We start from the raw sequence: 14,332 nt of genomic DNA on the forward strand, positions 1-14,332 counted from the left end.
TACATCACTTTGCTCATAACCAAAATCACATATCTCATAATCAACAATCATATATCTCATAACCATTACCCACATATCTCATAACCAACACTCTTTGGCTCATAACTAACATCACATATATCATAACTACTAATCACATATCTCATAACACCCTTTGGCTCATAGTCATACCACTTTGATCATAATTAACATCACATATCTCATAACCATTAGTCATATATCTCATAATCAATACTCTTTGGCTCATAACCATACCACTTTACTTATAATCACTAATCACATATCTCATAACCAACATTCTTTGGCTCATAACCACATCACTTTACTTATAACCACTAATCACATATCTCATAACCAACATTCTTTGACTCATAACCACACCACTTTACTCATAACCACTAATCACATATCTCATAACCAACATTCTTTGGCTCATAACCACACCACTTTACTTATAACCACTAATCACATACCTCATAACCAACATTCTTTGACTCATAACCACACCACTTTACTCATAACCACTAATCACATATCTCATAACCAACATTCTTTGGCTCATAACCACACCACTTTACTCATAACCACTAATCACATATCTCATAACCACATCTCATAACCAATACCTTTTGGCTCGTAACCATACCATTTTGATCGTAACCACCATCACATATCTCATAACCACATCTTATAACTAACATCATTTTCACCAATAACCCCTAACTTTGATCATAACCAACTCAAAACCACTAACCACATATCTCTATTTTAGATTTACTTACTAAATACAATAAAAAGGGTAATATACAAACAATATACATTTTAAAATATTTATATACACAGACATACATATAAATAATTTGACTAAATTTTAATAAAAAATGTGTTGAAAATTTTTATCTACGATTCATTACAAGAAAAGTGGGCTTATGAGACGGAACTTTTTTGCGACGGCACAACTTGCCGTCTCAAGCAAAAAATGTGACTTTTTGAGACGGCATAACTTGCTGTCGCCAAAAAATGTGACTTTTTGAGACGGCACTTTCTTTTCTTTATCTCTCTCATCTCTCTTCTCTTTACCTCTCTCACTTATCTCTCTCTGTTTTTCTCTCGTTTATCTTTTTTCGCTCTTTTCTCTCTCTCTCTCTCTCTCTATCTCTCTCTTTGTCTATACCTTTTCATCCATTTTTTCATCTCCATCTCTCTCTTCTCTTTCTCTCTCTCTCTCTCTTACTCATCACTCTTCTCTCTATATTTGTCTGTCTATTTGTCTCTCTCTCTCTCTGTGTCTCTCACTCATCTATTTCTTCTCTCATTTCTTCTCTTTCTGTCTCTTTCGTTCATCTCTCTTCTCTTTATCTCTCTTGCCCATCTCTCTTCTCTTAATCTCTCTCATCTCTCATCTTTCTCTGTCTCTCTCGCTCATCTCTCTATCTTTCTCTCTGTCTCTCTATCTTTCTCATTGTCTCTCTCGTTCATCTCTCTTCTCTCTATCTCTCTTTGTCTCTCTCGTGTATCTCTCTTCTCTCTGTCTCTTTTCTGTCTCTCACTCTCTATCTCTATCTCTATTTCTTTCTCTTTCTCTTTTTCTCCCTCTCTTTTCTACCACTATGTTTGCGTTGCTCACTCTCTCCCTCCCGTCTTCTCTATTTACTGAGCTCCCTCTCGATTTATCGATCCACTACAAGAAAATGCACTTTTAGCGACCACTTTGTCTCTCTCTCGCTCATCACTCTGTCTCTCTTTCTCTCTCTCTCTCTCTCCTTTATCTGTCTCTCATTCATCTCTCTCTCACCACCCATCTCCTCTACCACCTTCACCACTACTGCAAACGCCATTCCACCACCACCACTACTTCCACTGTCGCCACTTCACCTCTACGACTACCATGACTACTACCATTGCTACCACTCCACTACCACCACTACTACTACTACTACTATTACCTCTCATCCACCGCCGCCACTCCATCTCCCATCTCCCATACCACTACCACAACTTCATCACTAATCTCCTTCGCCATCACCACCACCACCACCACCACCTCTTATCCATCACTTTCACCACTATTGTCGCTCCCTTTCCTCTACTACAAAAAATTTGTTTGATTATGGTTTTTTAATAGAGTGTTGAATTGAGTTTTGAATTGTATGTGGAATTGAGTTTTGAAAGTTTGATGTGACATGTGAAATAAAAAAATTTGTTTGGTGATGAGTTTTTAAAATAGTTTTCAAAACTTAATTCAATATATAATTGATAATCAAATACATAACTCATAACTCGATATCCGTATTTTTGATCAACAGTCATAACCAAACTATTTTTAAAATACTCAAATAAAAAAATGTTTTTTTTTTCAATTAATTGTTTTTAAGTAATTTTTTTGAATATTTTTTTTTCAAATCATTTTTTTTTTCAAACAACTTTTATGTCAATTATTTTCTGTCAATTAATTTTTTTGTCAATTAATTTTTTAAGCATGTATAAACATTAAAAATATTAAAAATATTTAAAAAATTAAAAAATTAAAATATTTAAAAAATTAAATATTAAAAATATTAAAAATATTCCGAAAATCTAAACCTAAAAACCTCAATTTCCCCCGTCTTTCCCCATTTTTTTTCATTTCCTTTTAGGTTTGTAGAGCCCATTACCCACCACCCGCCACCATTTTCCACTACCGTCTTCCGCCACCACCACCCACCCCCTACCACCACCTGCCACCACCACCCACCACCCGCTACCATCACCCACCAGCCACCACCGACCTGTCACCCACTCACCACCACCACCACCACCTACTTGCCACCACCACTCATTACTTACCTGCCACCACCATCCACCACCTGACACCACCAACTACCCACCACTACCAGCCACCTACCACCCACCCACCCGCTACCACCACCCATTACCACCCCCCACCACCACCCACCTGCCACCCACCTGCCACAACTACCCACCATCCACCACCACCACCACTCGTTACCACCTACCACCCGCCACCGTCACCCACCCACCCACCACCACCACCACCCGCCACCTACCCGCTATCCGCCACCCACTTGCCACCACCACCACCACCCACTCGCTACCACCCACCACCCGCCACCGTCACCCACCCACCCACCATCACCACCCACCATCACCCGCCATCCACTTGCCACCACCCACCACCCACCACCACCACCACCACCACTACCACTATCACCCACCTGCTACTGCCCACCACCCGCTACCATCACCCACCCGCTACCACCCACCATCCGCCACCCACCTACCACCACCTGCTACTACCACCACTACCACCCACTCGCTACCACCCATCACCCGCCACCGTCACCCACCCATCCACCGTCACCACTTTCCACCACCGTCTTCCGCCGCCACTTGCCACCACTTGCCATTTCTCACTCTTTTTTATATTTTTAAAATTTTTTAAACATTTTGTCAATTACCAAACACGTTTGTAGTTTATGTTTTTCTAAAAATAAATAAAAACCAGTTTATAAAATTTTTGTAAACATAAACTGAAAACGTAAACGTTACCAAACACAACCTAAATGATTGTCTTAGTTTAAAAATTTGAAGAAAAAACGTAAACTAAAAAAATGAGTTTACGTTTTCAGTTTTCAATTTTTTTTTTCAATTAATTTATTTTCAATTAATTTTTCAAATGATTTTTTTTTGAAATAATTTTTTTTTTCAAATAAATATTTTTTTAATTATTATTTTTCAATTAATTTTTTTTTTCAATTAACTTTTTTTTTTCAAATAATTTTTTTTTCAATTATTTTTTCAATTAATTATTTTTTTCCCAATTAATTTTTTTTTCAATTATTTTTTTAATTAACTTTTTTCAATTATAATGTGTGTGATCCCATTGTTATAAATAATAAAAATAAATATAAATATTTTAGGCCTGAACAAATATATTTTTTAGTTTATATTTTTAAAATTTTGTAAACATTTGTTCAAACCAAACGCGTTTGTAATTTATGTTTTTCTAAAAATAAACAGAAACCAATTTATAAAATTTTTGTAAACATAAACTAAAAACGTAAATATTACCAAACACTACCTTATAGTTTCTGAAATTTTGTCTATTATGTTTATGCCAATTTATAGTGTGATTATACATTTTGTAATTGATGAGTAAAATATTTTTTTTATTAATTTTACTTAATAAAAATATATAAGAATTTATATTAAAAATAAATAAAAAAAAATTGAGTATAAATTGATAAAATTATAAATTAATAATTTATTTTATTATAAGACTCTAATTATTTTAATTTTTTTTATTATGATTATTACATAATTCCCCCAAATAATTTCGGCCAAAAATTTGAACAAACATCCAAATTTCCAGTGAAAATCAAAATTCCCTCCTCTCCCTCAGACCCTTTCTTCATCCCAAACGTCTTTAATTTTTTTTATTATGATTATTACATAATTCCCCCAAATAATTTCGGCCAAAAATTTGAACAAACATCCAAATTTCCAGTGAAAATCAAAATTCCCTCCTCTCCCTCAGACCCTTTCTTCATCCCAAACGTCTTCAAAAATTACTCTCTCTCTCTCTCTCTCTCTCTCTGCCCTTGCCACGGCCGAGACCTGCGCCGCCGCATCATCTACCACGGAGAAAAGCTCCCAAAGCTGTTGACAAAGATCTGTATAGGATCTCGCCGGAGCTCCTTCTCGCCAAGCACCGAAGAGTGAGTTTATTCTGCCTTTTTCTTTTCCTCCTCGTTTTAGCAAGCTACATGCCTCAATGTATGTCTCTCTTTCTCGCTCTGCTACTTGTTTCTGTCCCTTTCTCCATCTCCATTCTATGAAACCCTAGACCGAAATCCCCTTCTTCGAAACTGCCCCTTTCACGTGAACTCACTGGGTTTTATAAAATTAGGAAAATATGATTTGAATAGGTTTAGGTTTTTTATGTTTGTTAGTTGTGTTGATTCCATATATATATATACACTTGAAATTTGGCTTGTGTGAAATCTGATGTGTTGGTAATTGAATTTTGTAACCATGTAACTGATATGAGACTAATTTTTTATTTGCTTATTGAAATCTGTTTATTTTTCTAACAATTACTCTTGTGGTGGCTTGATTTTGGACATTTGCTTATTGGACTTTTGTTCTGCAACAGATTTCTAACAATCCATTCAACATACCCTATTTGCTTATTGGACTTTTGTTCTGCAACCCAACTCTGAAGAATCATGATTTGAGGCACCTTACTAGGAACATAGATTACTATTAATTCAAATAATTTGTTAAACAAAAGAAGTGTTTGTGCTATAATCAGTTGAGAGATTGCTAAAATAGGTCCATGAGATATATACCTTTTAGTTTAGGGCTACTTTTCCTTTCTTTTCTTTCTTCCCCCCTCACCTTGCATTTTGAGTTGTCTATGACTCTTTTCTGTTGGATTGATTGTTTAAATTCTGCCTTCTCAACCCTGATTTGACTAAGAACCAAACCCATTTAAGATAGTTCATCTAAATGGTTAGGCCTCCATAATCCAGGCCATAAATTTGTTGGACCTTCGGTGTAGTGTTCATAATCTCGACCTTCTTTAAATTTTTAGCATGTTCTCTTTTGGGATTGGTTAGAATTATCTATTTGTTTTGGTTTTTGAGGGAATTGTAGAGAACTATACAAGAATCGAAGTAATAAATATGTTGGGCAATTTGTGAGCTCACCTATGTCATTAATCTGGCACTGTCATATGTGATTATCTTCTTTTTGAGATGTAAAAAATGTTCAATACATATTTTCTTTACATATTATCTTCTTTTTGAGACATTTCTCGTTCTGCTTTGTTATGATTATCTCCAAACAGGTTGCTTGTTTTATTGATTCGGCTATCATCATTTTACTTGTGTTCTTACTTCTATTCACAGGCCCAATTATTATTATTTACCTTTTGCTTTCTGCATATAATGGCTGTAGTTGATTCAAGGAGACTGATTTCAAACATTTTTTCATTTTTTTTTGGCGTTTTCTTGTTAATTAGAAGGTTTTCTAACATTTTGTGATCTATAGCTCTTACATGAGGTGTACGGTGCATCTATGTTTGTGTGCATAAGATCAAATGTTCATGGATCTACCAATTTATAAGAGACTTCCATGTTTTGTCATCAATTAGTGGATATTAAATAATATGTACTCAAGATATTTTAGTGACTGTTCTAAACAAAACAAAATGTGATTAGTCTAGTCTAGTCTAGTCTAGTCTAGTAAGCTCTCTCTATCACCAACAAGAAAAGGTTGGTTGTCTGCAAAGTCATCCCAATATATATATATATATATATATATTTACCTACACAAATTTGCTAGCATATATAAACACGAAAATTACTAGTTTTTTAACCATTCCATACACAGAAATCACTTAAAGTATTAAGTGATAAATCCAATTTGAAAATATTATATTAGTGAGTGAATCTACTATAATTTGTTTTTCATAATAATTATAATATTGTATTTTGTGAGTAATTTCCATATGACTTTTATAGTTGACATAAATCATAGTTCTTAAGATACACATAAATCATAATTTTTGAGATAGATTTTGGACTCGATGGGTAACATTATTAATTTATTCAAAAAAAATTTGACATAGGCAATTGAATGTAAAATTGATCAACTTCAGCATAAAATTTATTTATCTAGAGGCAATATAACTCGTATAGTTATTTATTAACAGTCCATACATTTCGTAAACATCCATCTAGTACTTTTACCACTTCAATGTTTTTTAAATTTTTTCTGTAAAACTTTATTTTTATACTACTAATACTACAGCGTAATGATTGGTTCACTGGAATGAAATTAAATAGAAAGGAATAGTTATTCCTTAGCCTCTCTCTATAGAATGATTATTCTCTCATAATAATAAGAGATGATTTTATTTGTAATATATTTTTTATAATTTTTTTAGTGAACCAAACGTGAGAATGGACATTATGTGGAATGATTATTTCATCCACTTCATTGCAATGAACCAAACATAACATAAGGGCTAAAATTATTTGGGGTCCCTATTTTTTAGATAGAATTCCAGAGCCCGAGGCGGCCTTGCCCTCCTTGCCTCAGGACCGGCCTTGGTTGGATGGTTTCTAGCTTTGGTGAAAGAGTTAGCAATGTTTGGGATAGTGACCCATTAGTTAATAGATCAATAAAATGGGGCATAGAAAATGTGGTATTGTTCATTATTTTGGAATTTGGGACCACATTGTTATTCAAATTAGCTCCAAGTTGGAAGGTCAATCTATTGGGAAGTTAGGATTCAACGTTAATTTTTGTTGTTCTTTCCATTGAATGGCAAGTAATGTAGGGTACCTTTTTCAATAGTAATATCAGTTTAGGTTAATTTCTAACAAAATTTCAGATAAACAAAAGTCTTTTCTAGGATGGTGAATTCTACAGGACAGCTTTTGTCAGGCATTTGATAGGAACAGGCAAAGATAGAAAAGGGGAATTGATGACTCTGATTTGGTCTTTAAAATGGAATCCAATGCTTTTCATGAAAAGGCAACCTCATTTTAGGGTCTAGATCCCTTATGTCTCTTACAAGAATGAGAGACTATCAGATAAATAAGAAATAGATAAAGTAATTGCAAATTTCAAAATTTAATTTTCATTTGCACCGAATACATATCTATACTCTATTAGTATGTAATTATTTTTTTGATTTTCATTTATCTGATATTTGTCCTACAAGAACTGTTATATGCCATTGATGTGTGCAGGCAAAATATAATGCCATGTTAGGTTGATTGGTATAGGGTATGTTGAATGATTGTGCACAACATCATGACTATTGTGCCTATACTCATTAATGTTGGAAAGTATGCATTTTCGACTATGTTACGATATCAATGCTAACAATCAATATGGGTGGTTGGCCATTTTGGTGGAGCACCATGAAGCTTCTTAGGAGGTCTTGGAAAATGGTTTTGAGATCATTGTCATATCTCAATATATGACTGGACTCTTTTTTCTCTTTTCTTTTCTGTTTTTTTCCTTCTTTTTTTTTTTTTTGGTTGATGTATTACCTTTAGCAATCTCATTCTTTTTGGTTTTCTCCTTAATTTTCTCTTCAATGCAATGTTCCAATCACAAGCATCCTTTTACGATGTGACACAAAAAGGTGAAACTCACCATTTAAAAAGTTTTGTCATTCTTTTAACAATTTTTTCTTCATGAATTGTTTGTCTTAGTGAAATAGATTTTCTTCTAAACTAAGAAATGAAAAATAGAGAAAAGACCTAAAAATTAGGATACGGGTACAACCAACATACATTCGTAAAATATATATATAATTTTTAGTATTGTATTATATATAAACTCAAACCATTTTTGAGCCAATGGCCAACCACTTTATGCTTTTTTAGTAGGTCCTACACAAAAGAAGAAGAAAATTATATGAATGTGCTTTGCTTTCTACAACGTTGAAACCATCATATTTCCTTAATGTTATGTTTGGATCATAGATTTAGCTAGGGATTTGGAAATGGAAAGGGAAAGGGAAAATGTGTGTTGAATGTAATTATAAGAACATTTGTTTATTTAATTTTTTTTTTGTATATATTTTTATTTAATTTTTTGTTGAAGTGGTCAAACGGTTGGTTGTGGTACATTTGTTTAAGTGTTTATTTATGTAATGGTTATTGAGACTTTGAACAAAGGTAGTAGACTTTCATCTTTGTTATTGTTTATGCAGTTTGTTAATGTCAAAAGATGTGCAAAATAATATTTTTTCGTACATATATTCTTTCTTTTCTCCCCACAATCATTAATTTCTTTACGTATTGTCTTCTTTACTAACTCTATTTCAATGTTCTGTTTTTGTTTGTTATAGGTCCTCAATTTCTCCATCTTAACGTAGAAGTAAAGCTATACCTCCTCCATCTCTTCGTCTCTAGCGGTTGCATTAGCAGGTGTGTTTTTTAATTTATTTGCTTTTAATTAATAGCAGGGCACTGGCGAGTGTGCTATTTTATTTATTTGTGCTGTCTTTTTTTATTTATTTGTTTATTTTAATTGATAGCAGGGCACTGGCGGGTGTGCTATTTTATTTATTTGTGTTGTCTTTTTTTATTTATTTGTTTCTTTTAATTGATAGCAGGGCACTGGCGGGTGTGCTACGTTATTTATTTGTGCTGTCTTTTTTTATTTATTTGTTTATTTTAATTGATAGCAGGGCAGTGGCGGGTGTGCTATTTTATTTATTTGTGCTGTCTTTTTTTATTTATTTGTTTATTTTAATTGATAGCAGGGCACTGGCGAGTGTGCTATTTTATTTATTTGTGTTGTCTTTTTTTATTTGTTTGTTTATTTTAATTGATAGCAGGGAAATTCTGAACTGATACTTTTGCTTCCCACCCACGACAAAAATAAACATAATTTTGAGGGACTAGAGAAATGTACATGTTTGAAAAGAAAGAACTCTAGGGCAAAATTTCTTCAACTTTGGTTCGTTAAATTTTCGAGTCGATATCAAATGAGTTTTTCTCAAGCCGACTTGAAGTAGTTTGGTAGTTTTAGATTCATCAAACAGAGCTGACACCATTAGGGGTGAATGTGCTTTGCTTTCTATAATGTTGAAACCATTAGGGGTGTGCAGCGGATGGCCTGACCCGCCACACGGACCCGACCCGACGAGCTTTGGGTGGATGCGTGACCTGTGGTGGACGGATGCGGGTCTATTTTTTTTCATTTTCTCGGGTTCGGGTCGGGTCACAGATAATCCGCCAATTCTATCTGTTCACCCGACCTGCCCGCCCTCTTATTTTCCCCCTTTTCCCCCCCTGTGTTGCCTCCTTTTTATTTCATTTCACGTTTTGTAAACCAAGGTAATCTTCTCATTTCATCTATTGAAAGATTTTTTTTTTTGATTAAAGGTTTTAATTATTTTTGTGATGTTATATATATAGTAGCGTAATATTGAAGTGATCTGGTTATGCAAATGTTTGTACTTGGACTCTGTTTTACTTATCTTGAGACTCATTTAGCTCTTAGATTAGTGTTTGCTTAAGATCATTTTCAGCCCTTCACCAATTTTTTCATCTAATTTGGTTCCAAATTTGAGTAAAAAGTTTGATTTGATATTAACTACTCCAATCCTTTCATCAATTTTCCATCGAAATCTTTTTAAATTTTCTCCTCTTATCCAAACAATTAAAAATAATTCCTATTACCTCTAATAAGGGACCTCCTCATTGGTGTCTTGTGATTGGTTTTTTTTTAACTTGCTTGTTTTTCAACTTTGTCCTCTATTTTTTTCCACTTTCTGATTAAATTTATAATGTAGTATTTGTTTTGGTTAAGTCACAAAAGTATAACTAAGCTTGACCAAATTCATTGTTTATTATTGGTAAATCATTTGGGATATTTTTTTTTTCCAGTAATGATTTCAGTCAGTGATTTGAAATCTTACGTGTATTGAGGCTATCATATGTCAAGTTGTTGATTCTGCTTCAGCAGCAAACCAATCTGTGTATTGTGTGTTCATGGCAGCACAGCATCTCAGTATTGTATTACCTTTTTACTTATTGTTGGCTCTTGGTCCAATATTGATAGCTTTTTTAAACATACTCATGTGCATATTAATGTGCTTTGCATAGTTTAAAAATGAGTATTTGTTAATTTCCCTTGAAGTCAATAATGTGAGCTTGAGGTGTTTAAAGCAAAGTGAGAGTGATGAAAACATCTCCACCACTGTTCGACAACCTTGTGCAGTTTAACATGCAATTCTTTTGCTATTAGTCTCGAAAGTGTGTGCATCAGATTGGTATAATGGGCTGGAGCAATCAACTTTGCATTACACGTTATGACATTAGCTCAGGCTTTAATTGGTTTTGGTTTTTGCTCTGTGATGCAGATAGCTCTGTTTGTTTCCTCCGGTGATGCTGTGCAGCCGGGTTGGCTTTTAACATTCCTCAAATGCACAAATCAGAGAAATGTGAATGCATCTAGTTAAGGTTTGTGGCTTTAGAGTTGAAGTAATGTTTACTTTTGTGCTGCTAGTGTTGTGTGTCAGATTAATTGGTAGGGAATGTGCAACTAGAAGCTTCACAGTTTCAGCTGATTTTTTATTTCTTAGAACTGCATACAGTTGTTTCTACCTTTTTATTTATTTTTATTTTTTTGTAAGGTGTTGTTTCCAGGTGCTCCTTTGCTCACCTATTTTATATGATTTTCTTAGGTTCTTTTGAATTTGTCTCTTTTCTTAGGTTATTACAAATGAGCATGAGCAGGTTACTCTCAATTTAACATGTAACTTACAATAGTTGAGCCCTGCTCATGCACACATAAACAACCTAGCTGCAGTGTTCATGTATGCATTGCACATAGGTGGTGGTTGAGGAATTAAGTGCACATTAATTTAGTAATTTTTTTTGAAAGTGTACATGTTAAATTATGTCAAAAATTTGTAAAATTTTAAACCGCCAAACCGATCGCATCCATCCGCCAATCCGCCAATCCGCCAATCCGTCAAAAATTTGTAAAATTTTAATTTCGTTACGTATTGTCTTTTTTACTAACTCTATTTCAATGTTCTGTTTTTGTTTGTTATAGGTCCTCAATTTCTCCATCTTAACGTAGAAGTAAAGCTATACCTCCTCCATCCCTTCGTCTCTAGCGGTTGCATTAGCAGGTGTGTTTTTTAATTTATTTGCTTTTAATTAATAGCAGGGCACTGGCGGGTGTGCTATTTTATTTATTTATGCTGTCTTTTTTTATTTATTTGTTTATTTTAATTGATAGCAGGGCACTGGCGGGTGTGCTATTTTATTTATTTGTTCTGTCTTTTTTATTTATTTGTTTATTTTAATTGATAGCAGGGCACTGGCGGGTGTGCTATTTTATTTATTTGTGCTGTCTTTTTTATTTATTTGTTTATTTTAATTGATAGCAGGGCACTGGCGGGTGTGCTATTTTATTTATTTGTGCTGTATTTTTTATTTATTTGTTTATTTTAATTGATAGCAGGGCACTGGCGGGTGTGCTACTTTATTTATTTATGCCGTCTTTTTTTATTTATTTGTTTCTTTTAATTGATAGCAGGGCACTGGCGGGTGTGCTATTTTATTTATTTGTGCCGTGTTTTTTTATTTATTTGTTTATTTTAATTGATAGCAGGGCACTGGCGGGTGTGCTATTTTATTTATTTGTGTTGTCTTTTTTATTTATTTGTTTATTTTAATTGATAGTAGGGCACTGGCAGGTGTGCTTTTATTTTGTTTGTTTATTTTAATTGATAGTAGGATACTTGCGAGTGTACTGTCTTTTTTTTAGAGGGAGATGATGTCACAAGAGAGAGATTGAATTCATTTTTGGTTGAACTCAAATTTGTTGAATGACATGTAAATGTCTGGAAATTCTGAATTGATACTTTTGCTTCCCACCCACGACAAAAATAAACATAATTTTGAGGGAGCAGAGAAATGTACATGTTTGAAAAGAAAGAACTCTAGGGCAAATACATCACAAGCTGAACAGTTGATTGTTATAACTTGCTTTGATAACTTTGGCGAATTTTAAAATTTGTTATTTACTTGGAATGGTGATCAAAAAATTTGCCCCTATGTTTATGTGTGTTGTAATTATAAGAACTCTCTTGATTCTTATTTACTTGGAATGGTGATCCATAAATATATGGGTCCCTCTTATTTTCATAATTAATAGATCTATAAGATGAAAGATTATATCTATAGTATTTTTGAAAATTCTCATTTTGATTTGGTAATGAATATACTTCGTAGTCGTTTTGTTTTTTGTAATGAATTAATAGGTCTTTTTTTTATGAATTCTCTTTGTTTAAATATTGATTTTGAATTGTACGACATTGATTGATTCTATTTTTCCATTTTCCTGCTATTAATCTAGACCATCTAATTTGAGATAAATGGTATTGATAATGACCTTTTAACCAGTTTTTCCATTGATTTAGTCCAGAATTCCGAAGTTTCTTAGGTCTTAATTCACAATGAATTATTCCTTGTTTTCCAAAACAATCTTTTATTGAAGTCTTAAGACAAAAAGACGTTCCGTGATATTGAAGAATAGATCTTAACTTATACAAGGAGCATAAGTCAAAGTTGTGGGATTTAGCATTAGGAAAGACACGCGAACAATGCAGGCAACAAAGGTTCTTACTAGAAAATGGGTCTTAATTCATAATGAATTATTCCTTGTTTTCCAAAATAATCTTTTATTGAAGTCTTAAGAAAAAAAGACGTTCCGTGATATTGAAGAATAGATTACAGAATCATTCTCTATTTATTTTGATTTTCAATAACTATGTCATTAATGGCAAGTTATTGAATGTTTTCAATAACTATGTCATTAAATCTATGTACATTATTCTACTATTGTTTTTGTCTGTTATTTGCTCTTTTATAAAATTCTCTTATGTGATTTTAGGAATTTTCATTCATTTTATAAGATAATGTTATTCTTTTCGTATTGTTTTTGATGTAGTTATCATGGATCCTTTTGGATGTACCAAATTTGAGCGCAAGCTTGAAGATGACGAAGTTTGTGGGAATAAAGAAGAATTAGGTTCCCATGCAAATGACCCTATTCAAAGTTTAACCAAGAATGATGTTCTTGAAATGCAATTCAATTCAGAAGAGGATGCCAATGATTTCTATAATCAATATGCTAAAGTTGTGGGATTTAGCATTAGGAAAGACACGCGAACAATGCAGGCAACAAAGGTTCTTAGTAGAAAATGGGTATGCTCAAGGCAAGGCCAAAGAGCAAAGCAACACTTGGCCCGTATTGATCGAAAAAGAGCTGCCAGGGCATTGACTAGAGTTGGTTGTGATGCTCATTTCCGCATAAAGTACAATCTGGATGTAGGCAAATACATTGTCACTCACTTTAACATGGAACATAACCATCCATTGGCAACATCACCATGTGTGCCATTTCTTCGGTCGCATAGGTTTGTAAAGATCCCCGACAAAGCTCAAGTTCAAATTATGTTCATTTTGTTTACATTTGCTTTGCAAATTTTATGTGTGGCTGCTTAATTCTAATTTGTTGATATGCCAAGATAGATTTTAGCTAGAACATTTAGATGTCATAACTGATTATGATGTTTACAACTTGATTATGGAAATAAATAATTTACGACCAGAAAATGACAAAAGAGTGTGTAATGACCAATATATCAAAATTCAATTTGTTATGATTTGAATCATAGATTTCAAGTGAACAAACCTTAACGACAATATAATTTGTTTCTTCAGGTGTTGCTGTGGGTAATAGTTGATATGATCGAGCGGGTGATATTGGAAGCTAAACT

The 14,332-nt window shown here is 33.5% G+C and overlaps 1 long non-coding RNA gene across 1 annotated transcript; it reads left to right on the top strand.

Moving 5' to 3' along the window:
• The first annotated feature begins 4,453 nt into the window (after positions 1-4,453).
• On the top strand, positions 4,454-13,987 carry LOC114263896 (uncharacterized). The gene is made up of 5 exons (XR_014331895.1): positions 4,454-4,718; positions 8,876-8,954; positions 10,898-10,997; positions 11,596-11,674; positions 13,501-13,987. It is a non-coding gene; the product is annotated as an uncharacterized LOC114263896 (long non-coding RNA).
• Positions 13,988-14,332: the final 345 nt, after the last annotated feature.

The sequence above is a fragment of the Camellia sinensis genome, chromosome 6 (assembly GCF_055761805.1).
Source record: "Camellia sinensis isolate YWXY chromosome 6, ASM5576180v1, whole genome shotgun sequence".
NCBI classification, from domain to species: domain Eukaryota; kingdom Viridiplantae; phylum Streptophyta; class Magnoliopsida; order Ericales; family Theaceae; genus Camellia; species Camellia sinensis.